This window comes from Thunnus maccoyii, chromosome 15, assembly GCF_910596095.1.
Source record: "Thunnus maccoyii chromosome 15, fThuMac1.1, whole genome shotgun sequence".
Classification (NCBI taxonomy): Eukaryota; Metazoa; Chordata; class Actinopteri; order Scombriformes; family Scombridae; genus Thunnus; species Thunnus maccoyii.
The window spans coordinates 13,158,110-13,181,774 of record NC_056547.1 but is presented as its reverse complement, the minus strand read 5'-3'; the positions used below and the strand labels follow the sequence as shown (position 1 = coordinate 13,181,774).

The 23,665-nt window shown below is 41.3% G+C and overlaps 1 long non-coding RNA gene across 1 annotated transcript; it reads right to left on the bottom strand.

Annotated features, from left to right (window-relative positions):
* Positions 1-2,595: 2,595 nt before the first annotated feature.
* On the bottom strand, positions 2,596-18,409 carry LOC121912497. Its single transcript, XR_006100074.1, has 5 exons — positions 18,320-18,409; positions 17,934-18,106; positions 16,144-16,283; positions 7,616-8,909; positions 2,596-7,072 (listed from the first exon to the last, which is right to left on the bottom strand). It is a non-coding gene; the product is annotated as an uncharacterized LOC121912497 (long non-coding RNA).
* Between the last annotated feature and the right edge of the window lie 5,256 nt (positions 18,410-23,665).

The window sequence follows — 23,665 nt, the reverse complement described above, 5'->3', positions numbered from 1 at the left end:
CGCACCAGTGATAGGACTGGGCCCCTCCTGGACAGATAGGCAGGAGCTGGCGGCTGGGCCTCTGTGCCGGGGCCAGATGAACGGGGCCCAGCATTGTCTCGGTAAAACATTGCTCAGGAATGGTTTCAACACAGAGAAGCCTGCATCTACTAGTTCCCTCCCCCACCTTATGTTTGCTAATCATTGATGAAATGGACAAGTTTTTGCTGTCAGGTGCAATGAATTCTAGTTTGGGTCCATAAGTAGGTCTTTCACTTCCTCTTTTTTTTTTTTTTTTAGAAAATTTCCTGTTTTCAGCTCCAGTGCACTACAGTGTCTTGCTGATAAAGTGTTATGAATTTGCATTGCATAATCAGATTCTCAACTGGCGGTCCAGATATTGAGAAGAAACACTGCTATTAATCATTGAATTATTAGGAATGTATGCAGGGATAAATAATAAATGAACAAATAAAGTAGGTGGCCTTAACATAAACCAGTAATTTGTTAGGTTGATCGGCCTTGTGAGACTGCATTAATGATACACTGTCATTGTACCCCACACTCCTCTGATTTAACACAATGTTTTCTTCTTAGAACATTAAATTTCCCTTGTTGTTGTTTTTTTTTTACTTCTCTCTGTATATCATATATATTTTTACACTGGCATTTACAGTGCAGATGCTTTGTTGCTGGTATAATCCCCATAAGTCCCTTACTGCAGCATGTGGGCTGCACACTGCTCAACTTAAGCACTGTATATCTACGGTATATGCATGTTGTGTGATATGGTCTTGGCATTCATCTCCGTATATGTTGCCTCAAGGGTTCCCCGTGGAATAGATTTCCTGCATTGTATCTATAACAGAAATCACAGAAGAGAGGAAAAAGAAAAAGAACAAAATAGAGAGAAGGAAAGAGGAAGCAGGCAAAAAGAGAAAGAGAGCAGCGAAGAGATGGGAGGGGATCAATTAAATGAGCCAGGGAGAGAGCCAAAGTGGGAAAGTGAGAAAGAGAGAGATGTGGAACTGTGAAGAAGGAGGGGGAATTGCATGTTATTAGCCATGCTGTGGTGTCACATTACAGCACCACAGAGTTTGTAAAGTGTCGAGATAACTCTCACCTGAGGCCGTATGCCGCTGCCATCACTCACAAGGACAGTCATGCGGCGAGACTAATGCTGCTGCGCGCGCCGTTGCCACTGCATGCATGTGTTTGTGTAACTATGCACGTGTTTGCGTGTCGGCGTGTGCGTGTGTGTTAATCTCTGTCTGGATTGTTGACAAGGTGTGTACGTGTGAATGAATGTAGTGCACATCGAGGGCCCGAACTACAAAGGAGCAGCTCCTGCCTCAGCTGGTCTGTGGGAGTGGAGGAGCGGCTGCTCTGCCCGTGATTAATTCTCCAGTCTACATGGTGTCCAAGGAGTCAAGCATGCACTGTTATTTATCTGCTCCCTGGTTAGTCCCAGGGAGGGCTCCCCCCTTGGTCTCTGGTGACACTGTAGGCTGCACGAGACTACAGTCTTATTGTTGTTCGCTGCTGTCTTATCTGCAGTCTTGTCAGGAAAGACAGAGGGAGCAAAGGAAGAGAAGAAGGAGGAGGAGGAGGAGGGAGGTAAGGGGCAGAGCTTTACCCGGATTGTCTTTCCTCCAGCTTTACAAAGAAAGATTGAAAGTAAAGGAATACTGCCTCATTCCTCAGCTCCAATACCCTTGGTTAATGGAAACTGTCATAAATTTGAATGTAGATTAAAAAAATTTTCTCTCACCGTATCGAGTGTCTTGGATGACAACTCGATGAAACTGTATAGCCTATCACACACTCCAGATGTAACACCCTGCTGCATGTCAGGAGTGGTGTATATAGATTTCATACAGACACATTATTGAGATTTACCGGTGTAAGTGGGTGTTTAGGCTGATCTTGCATACAATCCCACCCGTGCCTTCGTGGTGTATTACATGATCTGTGTGTCTCACGTGTACAGTGTGTGTCTTCTGAATGTGTGTGTTTGTTCAAGGGAGACAAAGACAGGGGAGGAGAATCGAAGAGAGACACGCACTAATAGAGAACGGCTGTTTGTTACAGTACATTAGAAAACATTATGGCTGTGGCAGCAGAGTTGCAATGATAAAAGAACAACAACAGCAAAAGACACGCACACTTACACACACATGTACACACCCAGTAATCACTATGTGCAATCACACAGCTAAAGGGTAATTGTACATAGTAGGAAAGTGGCGCAGCTCTCTACAGTATGTGGAGCACGTACTGATACAGGAAAAATGACCTCTACGTTCCATGTTCAGGCTCACCTTTTTTGTCTTTACCCTGCCAACATTATCACCTACCTACTGTAGTAAAGGTGGGCTGTAACTGCTTGTGATTTTACACAGCGAGGCTTAGAGCACCCTGGAAGCTGCTCACAGTAAAAAGGAAAGGATGGAATCACTCCCCCAGCAGGGTAAAACTACAGACCAATCACAGAATTATAGAGCCCTTGGGAGCATGTTTTCTGTTTGTGTTTAAAGAAAAGCAATGTGAGCATCCCTCAGTTTTCTTTCTCCATCTACATGTCTAAAAGATTCTTTTTTTTTTGTTACTTCAAACAACCTCTGAGTCAGTTTTATTATTTTAGATTTTAATGCCAAACCTCTCCCAGTATTCTCCTTCTCTGTCGCTCTCTCTCTACTGTAATAACTAGCCTGATTGTGGTGACGCTGGTAAATGGTGGCCCAGTTTGTCCCCCCTCCTCCTCCCCTGTGCTCTTGCTAGTGAAATTACCAGTTGGTTACTATAGAGACGCGTTTATAAATGCAGTTTATGACTCCCTTCCTGCCCTTTCTCTCACTGCATTTACCTCCTCATTTTCCACACCTATCTTCCCTTCTCCTCTAAAATGATTTTTTTCTTGCTTTGCTTTTTTCTGTCTCTCTCACTGCTTTCCCCTTCATCTGTCCCCTCCATCCAGTTCTTTTGCCTTTTTTCTTATTGTCAAAATTTCTATTTTGTTAATTTTGCCACAGCCACCGTCAACATGAATTGCTATGCAAGTCTCATTGTGCAGAATTAATACCTAATTTACCCAGCCCATCCCCCCAAGAAAAACTACAGCATAGAGCTGTTTTCTCGAACTCCATGTAAGATGTTTTCTCACCTGCTGGAAATACTCTGGTTTGAGCGAGGGATGGCACCTGGGTATAGCATGCAAGAGGCGAAGAAGACATGACACAAAAAGTATGCGCAGTCACGTAGCCGGTTTGTATTTTGGTCATAAACAACTGAGTCTCTTGCTGTTCCTTGGATTTGTCTGATGATTTTGGTGTCAGCCCTTACCCTTAGAAGTTCCCAAGTTGTGTTGTCTCTCCAGTTAGACATTTTTGCTTGCATCTTTGTGTAAATGACCCTTCTTCTTCACTCTCGGATGTTTGTGTTCTTCCGGTTTCACGCCAGTTGCATGATAGAAACGTTATCAACATGCTCACTTCACTCCAGAAAATGACCTGCTGTATTCACACATGGGCTCAAACGGACATTACACAGACTTTGTACTTGGGAGCTAGCAGGGTAAAGTCCGTTTAATGTCTGGTCCAACTGATTCGGATATTTGTGTTCAATGCCAAAAATGACCTATAGTTACGTTTGAGTTACAGACACCATCTAGTGGCTGTAGTAATTATAACCTGGAGAAGTGATGCAGTTCAGATGACGTTGATATAAGGACAAATTTCCTTATTAGAAGGTAGTAGGTTGGGTGGATGGCTAGATAGATGGCAAAAAGTGGACTTAGCTGCAGGAGACCGCTGTTGGCTTCCTGTTTCCAACTGCGAGTCGAGGATAAAAAACTGTAACTAAGATTGTCGTGGTGTTTACTGTTGCCGTGATGACAAAGATTGCCTAACTTAAGTAACTGTTTCAGTTGTTTCAGCTGTTTCAGTCATTTTAACCCAAATCATGATCTTTTCCTAACCGTAACCTGGTTTTTGTGCCCTAACCTAACCTGACCTTAACTACAATGTTGTCACACCATAAAACATAATTATTTTTAACAGTGATTTGTAACGGCTAAGTGATTTCTGGCGATAGACGGCATATTAGAAAATGCACCTATGTTCCAGAGTGCATGGACAATTGACCTATATGGTCATTTAATTATGAGGATGTGTTGAATTTACCCCAATACTCAAATGGACTCCATTCAAACAGCTTCCAAATCTTGGTGTTTACCTCTGGGTTCCATCTTTGTCTGGCTTGGTGTGCTAAACTCTTTTTCTCCAATGATAAGTAAGTGGAAGACTCTTTATGATAATGCAGTTGTGTGGGTATGTGCCATATATCATTGTTTGCAAAGCACCCTCTACCTTTGTGACCAGAGAGGTAATGTAAAGGAAATAAAAGCTGTGGGTTGTCTTTGTGCTCCCTCATGAAAGTCTAATGGAGAGCTGATTCATGCTTGTATCTATCCAACAAGACAATGGACATATAGGCGTATTTATACCACTCAAAACAAAGTGCTGCTGAGGCTACAGTTTTACTCCTACTGAGTTCAGGTGTTGAGGGGAGCTAATGCACAACAAAGGGTTATGCTTTATGTAATTATGTAATAACCAACCTACCCCCACTAGCTCTGAGCGAAACACTTAGCTCCAGTTAGAGTTTTCCACAAATTCTAAGTGCTTGTTTAAAAACACATTTACTAGTCTTGTAGTGAGACAGTGAAAGGAAAGCCATAACGTGGTGTATTTCCACAACTTCTCCTGTATACAATACAACAAAAAAGACAATTAATCTAAACTAAACCAAACCGAGAGGATAACATATCTGTTTCTGTGACTGACATTTTGCTTGGCAATAGAGATCGGCTGAGCTCAGGTCATTTTCATAAAATGTCACTCTTCTCTGCAGCCTGGGACTTTGTAACACAGAGAGGATTTGAATGCCTCCCTCGGTTGCCTGTCTGTCCAGCTCTAATGCCACTATCATCCTGACAATATAACAATATGCCAATCTAGCTCAACTCTGTGTAGAAGATGATGCACATTGAGTCTTGTGTCTGGAAGTGTCATATAAGATGTCACCTACACAATGTCAGCTGATATGACTACTGTCCGTGTCTCTGGAAGAAAAGAGGAAAAAATTCATTCTACTACATATAACGGTAAGATAGTTTTTGATTTTTAATATAAATTAATGTTATTTTACAAGCCCAGTCTTATCCACTCTAACAATGGGTAATGCTAAATGTGCACTCGCCACATTATAGAGATTTAAGAAAGACATCAGAACCATGTATATCAGCTCGAATCAATTAAAGCTTTCCAAATGAACATTTTTACATAATTTTACATAAAACAGTTGTTTCTCATTTGTGTACTCTGGTTTGAATAAATGTGGCTAGCCATCAAAGCAAAATGACTCATGATTGTTCTAATAATTTCCTTAGAAGACATTAACAAAAACACATATTTTCTTGTCTGATACATATAAATTACCAGCAACCCAAAGCCTTACACATGTAAACAAACCGACACACAGAGATGAATATAATGAGCAAGTTTTGTTAGCGGACAAGTTGCCCCAGAAGTAGATCTCAATTCATTTAGCCACCATAGTTGGTTCACAGAGCTAATTTCCAAGGTTTGGGGGATTCCTGAATCTTTAAGTGAAGGTGGCAGTGCAAAATAAGAATGACCTATAGTTAGAGTGGCCAATTATGAGAGTAAAGTTGAAAAAAATAAATGAATTTCCCTTTAATATGTTTCAGAATTGGTTATATGGTGAAACATTATAAATTCCCTTAATTGTATCGACTTTCTTCTCACTAGCCTTTTTCACTTCTAATTCAAGGATTGGATTCTTATGTTTCTCACTGAGCTCACTTGAGTGCATATACCCTTAATCTTTTCCTCATTGTGTTTGTTTTAGAGGTGTGTGTAGCTGAGGGAAACCAATTGTGGTAAAAGCAAACTAGTAAATTCTTCCTCTCCGAAAAACTGGGAATCTTTTCCTCTAATCAAACACAACAGATCTTGTGGCAGCATTGTATTTTGGAGTTGTGAAAAATTGTGCAGTATCTCCACTTTTCCCTCTCTGGATTTTTCCCTGTGGCTGACGAACATCAAAATGATGAGTGTATAAAAGACACCCTTGATGTTTGATTCTGCAGGGCTATAACCAAAACACATTGATGTTTGCCAAGTTCTGGTGAAATTTCAAATTTTACTAGGGTCACACTTTATTATAGAAGCATATTATATCTCAATGTGATGTTATGCCAGTTATATTTCTCCATTTATCTTGCAAAATAAGAAAAATATACCACCAAACTACATAATGGGCCTGGAATTAGAAGGAAACCCATTCAATGGGGGTCCATAATTCAGTGTGAGATGCATACAAGTACGTGTGTGAGATTGATATATAGTGTATCTCTGATTATGTCTGTGAATCCGCCTGCATCACGTTCCTGATTTTGTTTGCCTTGTCGGTACACCTCCATTCCAAGAAGCCATATTGGCATGGCAGGAAAAAGCCTGTCTAACACCCAGGCTGGTTAGATTATACCGTACAAGACAGCGGGACTCACTGCCATGACATCGATGACACGACGTGTGTCACCCCTCTGCTGTCTCTCTGCCATTTAGCGACGTGGCGCTCTGTGTGGGGCCCTCGCTGTATTTCTTGCCTTCTCCCCTTCTGGGGAATGTGATGAGGTGCAGTAATATATAACAAATGACTTGGTGGCAACTCATCTAATATGATTTGTGTAGGAGCTCATAAAACCTCGCCAAGCGTAACTTTAAAAGAATGAAATGGAAGGGCCGTGTTGATTCGGCTCCCTCTGTCGCATTGCAGGGATCATAAATGCGCTTGGAATCAGGCTGTGGGGATGAGGATTTTCTGTGACTTTCTATCAGCGTTAATGACAACCATATCATTTTGTCGTAAAATGTGTAAGTATACAATGTGTGTCATCCAGCAGCCACTTTGATTACACACCTCTACCTTGGTAACTCTCCTTCGCTCTGTGTCATCCTGGAAGGAAGCAGTGAGGCGTCTGATTCCCCCAATCCCCCCTGCAACGATTCTGGAAATAAATAATAAACACATTTAATTAAAATGAAAATGTGCCGCATTTCTACGTTAATCCTAATTTATTCACCTTAATTGAGCTTCCATTTGCTTTGCCAATGGTTGGCAGAAGTGTTAATAAATAAGCCATTGTCTAGATGCCATGAAGCATTTAGCTGAGCAAATCCTAATATACTGTAGCACTTCACCTGCCTAATCAGCAGAAGGAAAACTCCTCAATGTCATAAACTTCCACATGCAGCACTCACACACACATAAACTCATGCATTCACACACATTTATGCATGCCTAAGCTACACACACACACACACACTGAGGTAATTTTTCTGCAATAATTACATCCTTTTCATTTTGGAGACCCACCCCAACATTAATTATAACAGTATAATGCAATCATAGCAAACTGTGTGTTGTATAATGTGCTGTGATAATATTTCCTCACTTATCATTTATCACTCACTTATCACTCATTTATCTTTTCCCTTGCCCAACATTCGCTTGGTTGGACAATCGATCTATTTGTTCCTGTGTTCCTCACCTCTTTGTGTTGCCTATTAGCGCCATTTGGTAAGAGGATATCTCTCTCTGATGGCAGCCTTTACTCCCTTCCTTGCTCCACATCTTTTCCACCTCGTCTCCCCACTTAACTGTGTTTTTTTTTCCTTTTTCACTAAATGATGAAAAGCTAGCTTTCTTTCTCCTAGGGCTAGAATAATCATTTTTTCCAAAGCAGGGATTTAATTGCAAGTTAAAAGTCCTCCTTCACTGTTCTTGAACTCTGATCCTTTGTCTGTCACCAAACCAGCATGGAAGTAAACTCCCTCTCTCTTTTTCTTTCCATGTCTCGCTTTCTCATTAGCAAAGTTTTCTCTTCATTACCCTAATGTCACAATTTTGTCGCTTTCTTCTTGCTTTCAGAAAATGTAATTGGGCCTTAGCGTGTTGGTCATTGTCTCTGTATCTGCTGCATGTAAAATTACGAAGAGTGAAATTTCACCCAGGGCATATTTTCACCGTCTCTTAACCTCCCTCGTGGCTTCCTCGGACTCCTGTTGGGAGACGATGAATAATTTTGGGAGAGTGGTAAATTCAGAGAGCGTGAAAAATTTCTATCAGACTCTCTCTCTCTCTGCCAACATCACTGCCCCTCCAAATGTTACTCAATCTACTACAGCAAAACACTACACCTCATGCCTTCAAAACAGTGTTTATTCAGAGCATCTGATTAGAGTCCATGCGTTTTTCTAGGGGCGTAGAAGATATCAGGTATATATATATCAAGTGGCTCGGTCCTCTTCCATGTGGCCCTAGGCAAAGCATCTGCACACATCTGCAGAGTGCAGAGTATCCCCCGTTGCCTCGTTATCTTCTCCAGAGCTGCTTAGTGATTTATTTACCTGCTCACCACATGCCGCTCAGGCAAAAAGGACGAGGGGAATAAAGAGGGAGAAAATTGAGAGAAAGAGGGAGGGAGGGAGAGGGACTGGTATAGGACAGGTGATGAGAGACAGAGGAGAGGAGAGAGAAAGGAGTCAATGAGCGAGAAAGGGTGTTCAGGCGATGATAACATGCTGACGATGAGAGGAGCAGGTGGAAAGACACATTCAGTCGTCGTTTACAGACTGACAGAGCCAATTAAGGACCAAGCAAGAGGAGGGAGGAGAAAATGAAAACGACACAACTGAGACATGGTGAACTCATTGCGCCCTGCGCAGCGCTCTTAATTCCAATCAGGAGATTTTATTTGAAAAAAATAAAATGAATCCAAATCCCAAGGATGCCACTTCGGCTTAGTGTGGACCCTGTCATCCATAAGAAGATGTCATCAACAGCTGCAGGTGATGAGAGAAAGAAAGGTATTAGTCAATGGAAAGTGACTGGACTGTCAGCAACTTCACCAATAATAAATGTGTTTGTTTGAAAGTGTAAACATACATAAAATTATACACATAATTACAGTTTAGAGACAATTTCCAATATAAATGGACACTTGGAAAGACACTGAAAGGTAAAATCCATGACCCAAATGTAAACAAGAGTCACCCAAGTAGCAATTCAAGATACAAGAATGAAACCTGCTGTCACACTTGATCAAGAGTTATTTTAACATGGGGACTGACAGTTTTTTAAGTTATTAGTCTTTTCTGGCGTTGTTAAAGGTTTGTTTACATTTCTGATATTGTAATCACAGATGTAGTACAGTTATTTTCAATGATAATCAGTTGGCAAACAAACAAACTGGTACTCACTCTGTGCAATGAATCTAATCTAAACAGGATATGTTGGTACAAATGGATGTACGGTTTGATGTAAATATAAAAATATCAGCATTATGTCAACTAAAGACTGGTTTCCATTATGCTTTGAGAATGTCATTATGTTTGGTTTTGATCCATGAATTGCTTTGCTTGAATAAATTTCAGTTTGATGTACAACATTCAAACACATCTCTAATGACAAACACGTAACAAGGTTACATTTACCACCCTAACCATCACATCTACAACAAGCAGATGGGTTGGCAGTGAGCACAGGCTTGCCAAGGTCAACCCCGGGGTACTCAGAGATATTGGCGCCTGTGAGGCAGCACTTTTATCCACAGCCAAGACTCACGTTGTTCCCTGGAGCTCTGCCTCTCCTCCCCATGCCACCCCCTCTGTCCCCTCTGGATCTGCAGGCTTAGCTAACTCAACCGTGTAAGCACATCTCCCCCACCGCTGGAACCAGCCTCCGCAGGGGCCCTTGCTTGCTTTGCCACACAGCACGCACCAGGCACGCACCGCCAGTTTCACTGGAAGCCAGACAGACGTTCATGGAGAAATCCCCCCGCAACCACCCTCCTGTGCTCTCAGCCCTTTCCCAACCCAGTGTGGCAGTTTTACCCCAGAGGTTCAGTGCCAGTCATGTCACCGCCAAGCCCTAAATTGTCTGGGGGTCTGAGATCTTGCTACCACATTCCACTGATTCCTGTCTGTTGCAGTTCAGGGGAAAGGCCTTGTTCAGCCCGATCAGGGCTTTAGGAGCTGGAGTGCTAAATGACCCTCTTAATGTCACCGGGGAGAAAAATGGGCAATCTCTCAATTTGGCATGAGTCGGTCCGTGGCAGCAAGGCAAGAACTTGATAGAGTGTGGAGGTTTTAAGCGGCAGGAAACCTGGTGACCTTTCCCTGTTTTCTTGCGCGCTGACTCGATTGCCCTTTTGAAAATGCTAATACCAAATGGTTCTCTACAAAACAGGTCCTCCGAGAAGGCCCTTGGCGTGTCGAATAAAAGGGTGGAAGAAGACCACAAGCAGTGTGTGTTCAGAGGGCACTGTGTCAAGTTTCAGGGTTAAAGATCTGTGTAATGTGAAGCTGGTTGCATTCATTATAGACTGAGGGTTTTTTTTTTTAAATGGCAGAGCAACTTTTCAGCAGCATCTAAATAACTTCAAACATCCAATTAACTTTATGCACAAAACAAAACTGAATTGCTCTCTCAAAATTTCAACATCTGAAGGGCCAATTTAGAATTTTATGGAACTGTTATGAAAAAAACATAAGCCTGCATTTTATGATAAAGTCAGTCTTGATTTTCCTCTGAGAAAGTATTTACTTCTCTCCGTGCAGCACCTGCCAGACCTTGCACATGGCACTTAGTTGCTTGGTTTCTTGAGCTCTGCAGAGAACACATACAGAGCAACTTAATTATTTGCGATTTTATTCATTCAACAGGCCACAGAGGTGTGCAAGAGGCGATAGAAAGCATAATTATATTAATGGAAGACTGAGATGCATGCCCTTTGTAACACAAGCACCTCTTAACAGCCAAATCAATAGCACACTACGGCTGTGCCCTCAGCCCAGGAGTGGATCACCTCCATCTCCACTATCGAGCACTGATGATCATAATAAGCTGCTTTGATGTGATTCACATCACCACAAATAATGAGGCATCCTCAATCGAGAGAGCGCTATTACCTTTTCCATCACTCTCTCTCTCTCTCTCTCTCTCTCCCGGCAAAGTTCACCATTAATGCAGCTAAACAAGTTTCTCTTCGAAACCTCTCCAGGGTTTTAAATCCTGTTCATTCATTTACTTTTCTCCCTTTCTCTTTGCCTCTCTTTCAGTTTGAGTGGCATTTTTAGAAGATTAATTAACATTTGGAAAAATCATCACGTCATGAGAAACTCAATCTGGCAGCGCGATGGAGATGAAAATAGAACAATGGAATCTGATGACCGTCTCTGCACAAGTATCGCCCTTGTCCATTATCAGGCTCATCAGAGAGCGCAGAAAAAACAAAGAGGGAGGACATATTCTTCCAAGATGGCCGCCATACATCTGGGTATATTCAGCTTAAAAACAGACGTAGCTCCGCAGAGAGTCCCTTATGAGGCTTGTGTAACACTATATGAGACCACGTCAGCTGAGTGTCACTGAGCTATGAACAAGTAACACTGATTGCTTGGCTCATTACTCCTCCTCACCGGACTACTGGCTAACAATGCTCCTCTGAGGCATTGCACTTGGCCCTTGTACAAGTGCTTACAGCATAGCAGACTATATGGCTTGCTGAAATAGCTCTCTGAGCATCAGCTGATCCCCCTGTGGCTCATACTGACGTTCACACACACACACACACACACACATACACACAAAAGAGCCAGAGTGTTTGCGAGGGATGCCAGAACGAGAGGATGTAAATAGAAGCAGATATTGCTTTGTGACTCTTCACTCTTTGTGACTCTTGGGAATTCTGTCAGAGGGGTCAGTTTTGACATTTGATCAAGAGAGGAACAAAAGGCGTGACACCCGTTAACATGTGGATGATGTAGTATGGGGGAGGCTATGTGCGCCTTTGGTCGACCTCTCTGTACAGAGAGCAGAAGTGAACATCTGAGTTCTGTTCCAGAGGTAAATCACACTGACATTTATAATAAAGCCAATAACAAAACATTCATCCTTGGAGCATAGTCTCACTCAACAGTATGTCGTTTTGTTCACTCCATATGTCTAGATAGGGATGGCAATTTCTTTTTTTAATGATCTAATATTGTTGTTAATTAAATAATTATCTTTTTAGGGGCCTTTAATGAACACCATCTTCCATAAGTCTAAAGGTTTGTTCAGACAGAACACAAAGTGAAAGTCTGGTGGCACAATTATATGCAATGTTAATGGAAAGATGCAAGTAGATGCAAATTCGCCCGGGGCAGCACGAATTGATGCAAAGACTAGTCCGCGCAGAATGAAAATGAAAACTTGAGCAAAAAATGTACGCATATCCCGGAGCTTTATGAGTCTGCTTCATAAACGTAAAAAGACGAGAGAAGGAGAGAGACTGGAGGGAAATAATGTAAAGAACCAGAGTTTCTGGTGAGTTCTGAGTTCAGTTAGAACGTCGGTGCATCCGTTGCTAGGTGGCTATACAGCTAACATACTGTTGGTATGTTGGTTGTTTGCGGCGAGTAAACACAAATGGTCCAGCAAATGACACAAGGTGAAAATTGCTCTGCGTTCTGTCTGAACACACAGTCTGACCATCATGGTTTAAACATCACTAACTCAATAGAAGAGGCAAGTTCATGCCTGACTCAAGGGGATGTGGCTAGTTCAGACATGTCTGTAATAAAAGCAAGACACAGAGGACTAAATGGTGTAGAAGTATTAAGGACAGCAGAGATTATAGCCAAAGGGTTGAAAACACGACCTTTGAAGTGAGCGTTGGTGCATATTATGGATATGGACAAGTTGCAAAAAGTTACAGTAAATTTTAATTGAAGCTATAGTTTTTGCATGATAATTATGCTAATTAAACAAATTAATAGCTGTTTAAATTCACAAATGTTTCAACTTCTAATAGCCAGTGCTGTAGTGGATGCCAAAATATTTGTGGACTGTGGATAGGAAACCCTTTGAACATGTTTCAGACAGAAACCCCCAATGAGAGATTACATTGAGTTACAGAAGCTAGTGGAACAGAGGCTCGCTCAGAGGTGACGTCAGGATTTCGGCTCTCTGTAACAGGGACTGAGAGGAGCTGAAAAAGTTACATTGTAGCCCAGCCACTGACCACCTGTCCGTTCTTCCACTCCCTCTGTTACGCAGACACAAGCATTTACACACACACACACACACACACACACAAATCCGAATCAGCCACATGCCAGGCAATTATTCAAACAGCTAATTAGGTCAGTCAGCTCCTTCGGCCTTCCAGGCGGAGGGTTGTGCAAGATGGTCAGGCCTGACATAGTGACCTCATGACGGCTTTCCTGGGCATCACTGGCTGGGATTGGTCCAAAGCCAAGAGATGAGTGACCCAAGCGTCAGTTGGACTCATGATTGAAATCCTGAGCATCAAGTACAGGCCTTCTGGGCTTCCTGCCATGTGTCACAGTGATACTGTACTCTACAGATATAAGACAACCAGGAGTAAAGTCCTAACAGTTGGACAGGGTTTTATTTTTCACCCGACAGACAATCGCTCGAACAAACGGCTGATCTCATTTTTAGATGAACAGAGACCACGCTCAGACATTTGTGCAAGAATTTACTCAGACCTTGATTATTTTATATTTGCAAATAATTCTTAGCTTTTACTTGAACCTGCATAAAATATCAGATGGAGTTTTGGATGTCATTTTGGCACAATATGACAATGAAAAAGACTACTCAATTACAAAAAAATAAAGCACAAATTCTTCTTTAGAGTCCACAAGAAAGAGGTTTTTGTGCCCTTAGTTGGATGTTTGAGCTTCACTGTGCAGAATGATGTGCAGAGTTTGACACTTAATTCATCCACCGAAGAGGAAAGTTTATGTATGTTCATCCTAAATCTGAGTTTAATACGTGTTACCACATGCATGATTTGTGATATCACAACAAGTTTGGAGCCAATTGTGGTCCAGTATGCAACTTATACAAGTGTGATGTATGGAAACATGAAACCACATCCACTGAAAATGGAGGAGGAGGAGGAAGACGTCATTTTAAGGATTTTAACAGGTTCATTGAACCTTTTTTGTGGAAAGAAACATATTAGACACAAATTATTATTCAAAGCAGACTATTTTTAAAACATGTCTGAAGGGGATCTTTAAGTTTTTGAATTGTGTCAGGGCAGCTGTCATCCTGAAACTCCAAGTACATTCAAATACAATCTAGGACAGTGGTTCCCAAACTTTTTAGCTTGTGGCCAATTAAAATGAAGCAGTATCTCTTTGTGAACCTTTGTCACTGATTCCATAACTCTATATGAAGATCTAAAGGTAAATCAACACCTATTTTAGGGAGGCACTGGCTCACAGGTTGTCGTAAGCCTTACAACTCCAATGCAATCTTTATAAAAAATTATATAGCTTTGCCTTTTTCAAGATCTGACTTTTCTTATCAGGACAAGTATGTGGTTTTCCTCCCCCTTACCTAGCATATGTCTAGGCCCCAATGTCTCCCTACCTGTTGCCAAATGTCTATTATGTATACTGCACACAGCAGGCTATATATGGCAAGTTATTTTTCCAGAAACCCAGAAACATATACCCCATACTGTAATAATACTAAACCTGTCCCAGGTTTACTGTGTGTCAACTGGTGCATGGTAATTTGATTAAACACAACTTTATTCAGGAATATGCTCCATGAGAGCACAATATAATCTCTTTGTAACTTCAAGACCGTTGTCATTAATCGTTGTCTGCTCAGTCAACCCTCCGCATATAAATAAAACTTCAGTCAAAAAGAAATAAAATAACAAAGCCCAAATCCTGATAAAAGATTGTAATTAATCAAATTATGTTCAGCTAATTGACATGCATGTAGTATAGTTTGACAGGATGCTGTTATAATAATTATGTGAAATAATGGAGGCTGAGCCTGCAGTAACTTGTTGCATGCAAACCATTTGGTGAATATACCAGTCTACAGCACTGGTTATGAGTAACAGCCTATAATAAGCTACTATAAATGACACTGCATTTTGGTCCGTGCCTGACAATACATAAATAATCAAACCATTAGTTAGCAGCTAGATGCATGTTGATCCTACTGTGTCATCATTCTCCATAATCAGCTTGTCCTCCTCCTCCTCATCTCATTCAAAATCTGTGAGCTGTCCCCATTCTCTATTTGAAGCCATAATCCCAGGGCTGTGGGGTTTTTTTTTCTCTCTCCCTCTCCCTAGAAAGCACACACAGGGAAAGGTTGATGTCCACACCAGGCCTTGCTCCGGTAGTGATTGTGACATTTCTCCTTCTCCCTCAGGGCTTTCGCTGCTCCCCCTCCTCTGTACACCCCCTCTCATCCAAAATGCTCCAATTCCTTGGGAGCAATATCTTCTGCTCGCAGAGAAAAAGGTCACATGCTCCATTATTTCAAAGCGAACTTTCGACCTAACATTTACAGAGGAGGCAGAAAATAGCTGTCGATGTGAGGACGCAGCAGGTTTATAGTATGGCTGTATATTTTTGGATGAAGAAAAGATGGATAGGTGAGTGGAGGCAGCACGTAAGGATTATCATTGTTTGACAACACAGGGCTAATTCTCTATATAGAGACAACGGATAACAAGGCTGAGAGGGCTAAGTAGTGACACATTTATCTGAATGTTCCTGGTTCATGTACAGTACAAGCTATTATGGCATATTGCAAGTCATTTCTATGCTAATAATAACTGTTCTTGTGCGCTATGGAGCCTGTACATGCAGGATACAGCCAACCCCTGAGGCTGTTATGGCAATGACTAACATTGCCTTTTGACTCTGATTCACTCTGCCAGTCAGTTCCCTCTGCCACTGCAGTTCCTACCTCCATAGCTTCTCATTAGAGCTGTGGGCAAGCACAGTGATGAGATGCAAAGTGAAGTTTTTGCCATTCAGAGTGTGTCATTAACTTAGCAGAGTGACAATGAGAGGGAAGTTGTGTTTACTGATGATGCCCTCCTTCCAGCCAGTTACTGATCATTAACGGGTTTCAGGGACACTACTTTTACTTACCGACAGACAGCAATGAGGATGGATAGAGAGAGAAAGAGGAAGACAGGGTGAGGAGAGAAACAATCCTTTATGAATACATTCAGATGCTTACTTAATTGCTTCCTCAATCGATGCTCGTCCCGTGGTCAGTCGAGGCTGCTGATTTGAGACTGGTTATTGACCAGCTGTTGTTTGAAAAACAATCCTCCGAGCTTCACTAAGAGCAGACTCAAGTGAGGGGGAAAAGAAAACCTTTTAACCAAATAGAGAATAGAGTACAATAAACATCACCCCGTCTTCCTGATTTTCTCAGCACTTTTTTTTTTTTCCAAAGTCTTGTAGGTCTCAGCATGCTATCAGGTTTGTCAATACTTGTTTGTGCTTGTACCTGGAAGATGTGATTGCACAAAGCTTATGTAGGCATTTTTAATGCTTGGTGTTCTATAATGACACGTATCGCCTAATTTCCGAGACGCAGTGAACAAAACTTGTCTTGGCAACAAGATTTCCCATTACTTTTATTGATTTGTAGTCAATCATGAAGAAGCAGGGAGATTTTTCCTCATCTATTTGTCTATCTCACATCAGTCGCATCAATATACCATTAATATCCTTTAGTTATTAATTAATGAACCCATATTAATTAGCCAGTCTGGACTGTGGTGGCAGTGTTCGTATATTACTTTTACTACAGTTTAAACCATATTTTAACAGGTTAGTTCGCTGACTTACACCTGTTTCCATCAGTAATGCAGTATGAAAATGTTGGCTCAATATTTTCAAAGCTTTATGATTTCTTTTGTGAAATCTTGTGAACTCTCCAATTATCTCTTTCTCTGTCTCTCTCTCAATGTAATATTTACCTATAATAGACAAAAATGCAAAACCAAGTGATGGCTTCAATTTCCTCTGTTTTTTATGTGTTGGGAAAGCATCATCTGATTGGTTGTCCATCGTCTGCAGCATCTCAACACAAGTGATAGACCCTCCACTACTACAGCTGTTTAAAAATGTTTTCTTAACAGTTTTGGATTCTCGAGGTGAAACATGAATGTCCTGTACTGTTCAGTTTCGGCTTCCTGAACGTTCTGTGCGGTGGAAAACATTCTCCCTCCCTGTAGCAGTCATGCTAATAACTCTCTCCTCTTTTTGTTTGCTCATCAGACACATGCTGCTATGCTCTTGTTTTCTCCCTCCTCTCCTCAATATTTCATGCCATTGAAAGTGCATCTATTCTCAGCCCATCCTAGCCCATGCCCTACCCCCCTCCTGACTGTCAAAACATAATTTTCTATCATTCGACACCCCTCCACCTTCTTAACCCTTTTTGCGCCTCATGGTCTTCTGGGTAGAGGCTATCATGTGCATTAAGCTGACCTAAGGTGTACCAAAGAAGCTTTAGTTTACCCATCGAGCCACATTTAGCTTTGATTAAGGGTTTACAGTGAGCCTAAAGGAAATGTTTGCTCATGAGTGAGCCTGCATTATCATTTTAAAAACAACTGACACGGAGTACCTAATAGTTTGAATGAAATTAAATTACATTGGATACATGATGTCATCTAATTTCATTCGATTTTCACAAAACCTGATTAAGGTATTTATTTTATTATGGAGAAATACTAAGTATTCCAGCTAAAGCATCATGGAATTTTAACACCAAATATGGAGGAGAGTTCATTATGCAATGTTCTTTGCTTATATTATTGCAAAACATAACTCCATATCTTTTCTCCAATTAACACACAACACTTAATGAAATTTTTTTCATATCACACATATAATTACTGTGTCTAATCTTTCTTCATAATCATACACTGTCACGGTTGTGCTGGCAAGCGGACCCAAACGCAGAGACAACAGGCAGGCGACAGGAACTGAAGAAAATAATTATTTATTTACCAGACGCTGGTTACTGGCAGACGAAGACAAAAACAGAACTGGCTGACTTGAGACACGAGGAGCAAAAAATAACAGCTGCAAACACCCGGATATGTTGACCAGGAACTGACAGACAGGTATAAATACACAAGGAACTAATGACAGAACGAGACACAGCTGGAGTTGGGCAGGCACTGGAAAAGGAGGGAAACACAAAGATTGGTTAACAATGAAGAAAAGGAGGGTGTGGCAAGCAACAAACAGGGCAAGGCCAACAAGACAAAACACAGGTGTGCAGGGGAAAACATGCAATGAGTAGGACTAGAGCAACACATGAGAAACACAAGGTTACAAACTGTTGAGAATAAAAATCAAAGCAAGACAGAAATAAAACTAGTTTATCATACCCAGGATACCTGTTCATTAGCTGGCTTCACTGAGCCTAACTTTGGCCATCCAGATAACCAGTACTACAAAGCTGGCATGATGCCAAGTACCTGTGGAAAACTTGTTTTAGTGACAGCAAAAAGTCATATCCAACAAAGTGAAATGTAAACAATAGATTGTAACAGAATAAGAAGATGTAGATTAAAAGTGGGCTAAGGCTTAAAATACATGTAGGAATTATTATATATGACTTAAGTATTTTTTCTATTTAGTTGGATGATGGAGAAACCATTCTGAATATGTCACATAAAAAACTTTAAAGTAATGCCAGACTGTTTCTGCTACCGAAGCAAAGAGTGGAAAAGTAGTTAATGACTGATGAAGTCTATCTGACCGAGATGTTGTATTTATAATTATGGGAGCTGATTAACAGTGTGTGGATTATTGTTCTAATAAAAGACAAGCTTTAGTTTTTATTTCCAATTATCATCACACAGGTGTCTCATGATATTCTGAGCTGCAGTGATTGAATCAGAGTGTAAAATCATCCACATTGTCGGCTACCACTCTGTTGATAAAATAAATTTTGCACAATTAAAATGCAGCTTAAATCATCATTATGTGTTTAGTGCCATAAACAATCTTAGAAGCTCTATTTTAAAACCAGAGTGGAAATAGAAAGCCTGGAACAATAAAATGTTCCCACTGACCTATAAAAATATATATTGTATTAATGTGAAACACTTTGAGCTGTATTTTGTATGAAAGGTGCTATACAAAGAAAGTTATTATTATTATTATTGCTCTTTTTTACTTGTCACTTTATTGTAAACTCGGGACTTTTGTCCATGTCGGGATCCTGTAGTATAATGACTCTTTTTTTCTAGTGATCTGATTGGTCAGTGGTCGGGGTGATGACAAGTTGCTGACCTCTGATTCTCTGAGGTTAACCTGCTCTGGAGCAGGTTAGCATTAGTTACCATGGCAACATATCCTGGTAAGTTAAACCTGAAGTTACCTTGCTAACCCTAAATCCTGCTTTGTAGTGCAGGCCCCTGGACTCAAAGGAAAAACAATACCAAGCTCAAGCACTACACAAAGAAACACAAATGGCAAATGCAGATATCACAAACAATTTGCAACTCAGAGCGCATTCAAAACACACACAGAGCAACACCAGAAACCCCCACAAAACATCCAGAAACAGAGTCCATGACACAAACTAACTACCAGAGAAATTAAGTTTATTTGTATAGCCCAAGTAGCACATTAATTTGCAAGTGATTGAGAGATCAAGAATGTGACTGGGAGATATAGTAATGTCCTTCCTACCACTCAGACACTTCCACCATTCTGTCAGTCTCCTCTGTTTCTGCCACTTAACGTCAACTACAGTTCAAACAAGTTCATCTCTGGACCACCATCTTGGCCTTGGCTGTCATAAGCCCTCAGCACCAACATTTCCTGATCCAGCCTAAGCTTTCTAAGAAACTCGTGCTGCATTGTGGCTATTATTCTACTTATTTTGCAAACCCACATACAGTATGGTGAAGCTGTCGAGAAGCCTTGAGATTTCCATTGATAACAAACTGAAGTGGAACTATCACACAGACTTTATTGTAAGAAAAGTAAACGACAGCTGTATTTCTTATGAAAAGCAAGTGTGTTTTTTGTTCTGTGTGTTTTATTCTGACAATTTTTTATATGTCTTTTGTCGAGAGTGTTGTGACATTGTGCATCCTCTGCTGGTAATGCTGCCCGGAGGAACTTGCTCAGCAAAAAATGTGAATATTACCAGCAAAATAATAGGCTCTAAGCAAGGCGGCTTTAGTGACACCTACAAAACCTGTGCTCTCTCAAAAATTGAAAATCTGTTACTTCACCCACAACGCTTCAGGCCCTCCCATCAGGAAGACGTCTTCAGACTCCCAGTTGCAAAATGAACAGAGCCAAGAACTCCCTTTTCCCATCAGCCATTGCACTATAATGTCTTAGTTGCAGTGCAAAGGGGCGGGTGCATACACACTCTGTCCAACAGACTTGAGACTCACAACGTAGTTAGTGCTGCATGGTGGAAAGTAATGTGAATATTTCTGTGCTTTTTTGTGTCTTTGCACTACTGACATTAGTTTCTTGTTGAATCTTTGTACTTCATAAGCACTGCAGGACGGTGCTGTGCCTTTAATCCATGCCAGTTCACTCCTGGCATTACTCTGCTATTTCATTTCTATGCGTACCTCTAAACAGATTGTCCTCGCAGTTCTTCTCCTTGCTCCTCCAACCCTCTGTCCTTTATGACCATTTACCAGCACATCGCTCCCTTCCCCAAAGGCTCTACCCTCATCCAAGCATCCATTCCCCGGCGCTCCCTTTTCATCACAGCCCCGACGCTGAGGAACATTGTTCTTGATTGCTTGGCAGATGCCATTATCCTGGGCTTATATCTTCACAATCACATTAGCCATTTGCACAGCTGGGTACTTACTGAAGCGAGGCAAGTTAAGCACCACACTCGAGGGGACAAAATGATGGAGGCCCACCTGGAGCTTAGGCCAGGATTCTCCTCAGCACCGTGCCACTACCAAAAACACTGTTGCCCTTTCTTTCATTTAACTAATGCCTCCATGACCCCCTTCTCCATCTTCCCTCTCCACACTCAGTTTATACTTTAGTCTTCTTTAACCTTCTCTACCTCTCCCTCGATTCCTGCACTGTAATTTCTTTCTGCAGCAGGCCTACCTTCAACCTCCATCTATCTGTGCCCCCAGGCTTTTGCTATTTCTTCCACTCTTTTTCCAACACTCTAACTTTTTTTTTTTGTCCCTCACTCCATTTATCCATTCTTCACTTGTGTGGGGACAGTGGAGTTAAGGGACTGCACAATGCAGATTCACACCGGATGAAAGGAGTAAGGAAAGGAAGATGAGGGAGGTTGGCAAGGTTACTGTGTTGGCACGGTTTTCTGACACAGTGCTGAGCGCGGGTAGGCTGGGATACATTTTTACACTCGCGCACTTTTACACAGAGATGTTTATTTGTCTGTGGCTCTGAGTTCAAAAGGCTTCTGCCGCTGTTGTTATTTCTGTCACAGTTACTTTATATTCAAAGTTTGACATTTCACTAGATTAACTGATTAATTAAATAAATCGTTGTTTACTGACACCGCCAATGGACATTAAACTCGACCGAGACAAACTAATTTCAATCCATTAACATTAAAGCTGAGATAAGTCCAAAACGAGACGTAGGGAAAAGAGGAACAGATGGGTGTAGGAAACTAGAGATAGCACAGTTACAAGCCAGGAGGAGGAATAAAGAAATCCCACTGTGGATGAAACCAGCACATTTTCAACAGGAATATTGCTTACACCAGGAATGAAGTCAGGAAATCAATATAGAGTCAACAAGGATATATGAAAGTGTTGAGCCTGATTGATGATAACAAATTATCTGAATAATCAATATGCCCATAGCTTCTGTTCATGAATTAATCACGAACAGAGTCAGAGTCAAGGTAACAAGCCATGGTTACAGTTACTATAGTGTGTGCCGGTGTATGTAGCAAATTACAAACTGTACAGCTGCAGAGGCAGAGGGAGACAATAAGCATACATAAACAGTGCATCACGTGGTACGAAGTCGAGAGAACAAATGTATTCAATAACTTATGACATCGGGAAGCTTCACTCTGTCACATGTGTAAAGTACACACACACATACACATACACACACAAAGACACATCATAAATATGCATTTGTGCCTTTACTGGTTTTCACCGGGTCCAGGAAACATATTAAATGTCACTTTCTATTTTTTCATCTCACTTTCATTGGCACTGTGTGGTGGGCGCCCACAACAGGAATCCAGAGATCATCAGTTTAGGGAGAAATGGAGGAATATGCTGTTTCTACGCAGCACTTTCCTCCTGAGTGCGAGGCGACAAAAGGATGACAAATGTTAGAGTGGATGGAGGCGAGTGATCCACTGGAGCCGCACAGATAGGTGGTGGGACAGAGAGCGGGAGAGTTAGGGAGGAAGAAAAGTGATGGTACTTGCTCTTTCATCCGCCCCTTTTACTCCAGTCGCCACGGCAACATGCCTGGAGGGCACTCAAGAGAGGCGTCATCACTGACAAAAACAACAGAGAGGCTGAGAGTGAGTGAGAGCAAACGAGAGCAAACTAGACAGACTGTGTGTATGAATGAGGGCTGAGAGCGGAGAAAGTAGGCAGCAGATCTACAACTGACTCAGGCTACTTTTCCTCACTCAAAAGGAAGTGTGAATTTGACCTTCAGGGAAGAAGTGTAATGAACATTCATTCATCATTGGAGGTCATTCAGATTAATGTTTGGATCGCTCAGCCAAAGTTTCACCAACAGCGACCACGTTTATGGGAGTGAATATCACTGATATCCCCTTAAAAAAAGGACACCATTATAAGATATGAAATTGGCAGAGTTAATCAAACCGAGGCTAATGCTTAATATTTGGAATTAACTGAGCCATTAATATTGCGGGCTGCCGTTAGGCTAGATAGAGTGGTTAAACCACCACCGGCGAAATTAAACAGGTTAATTAAAGTCTCCAAATTTTCATGCAGTTCCCCTAGGACTGTATTTCACTGTTAAACACACACATGTATGCACACACATATAATTACTTATACACATGTTATTACTGCACTTGGAATGGCCTGCCTCTGACTTTTCCAATATTAATCTGAATCCTAATTCCTTAACCTTAACCCTACATTATTCCCTTGGATAAGTGGGTCATTTCTCAAAAATCCCTAAATTAACCAATAAACTCTGTCTTAGAAAACAAAAGAAATCACACAAAAACACCCACTTTTGTATTATTAATGCACATCTAGATTGAGCCTCAGACCATCTCGAGCATCACAGATGCACTGACAGGTGACAGATTACAGTGAAGGGAAAACCTGAATAAATGAATGAAGTAATATAATAAATGCAAATGCTTCCACACAGGACGGGAGGGGTCACTGAACGGTTTGATGAGAATAATTTGAATCCCGTGCCACGGCTTTCACAGTCACCATATTCAACAAGTTGAACAGCTTTGGGAGATGTTGGACTGGCGTGTCAGACCTCAATCAGACCAAATTATATTTTTACCTTTTGACACGGTCTCTGTGTCAGATTAGGCGATTATATAGCCTAGTCATAAATTCTTGACCCTGACCACTCAAGTCTTTTGCAACCTGTGTTTGGGCTATTATCGGGCTGATATTGTGTAGTCAGACAGTTCTCTCCTCCACAATAATCAAAACACCAAATTGGGAAATATCTTTTGGAAGAATGAATGGTGTCCATCCCTCCTGAGACTTGATGAATCTATTCCA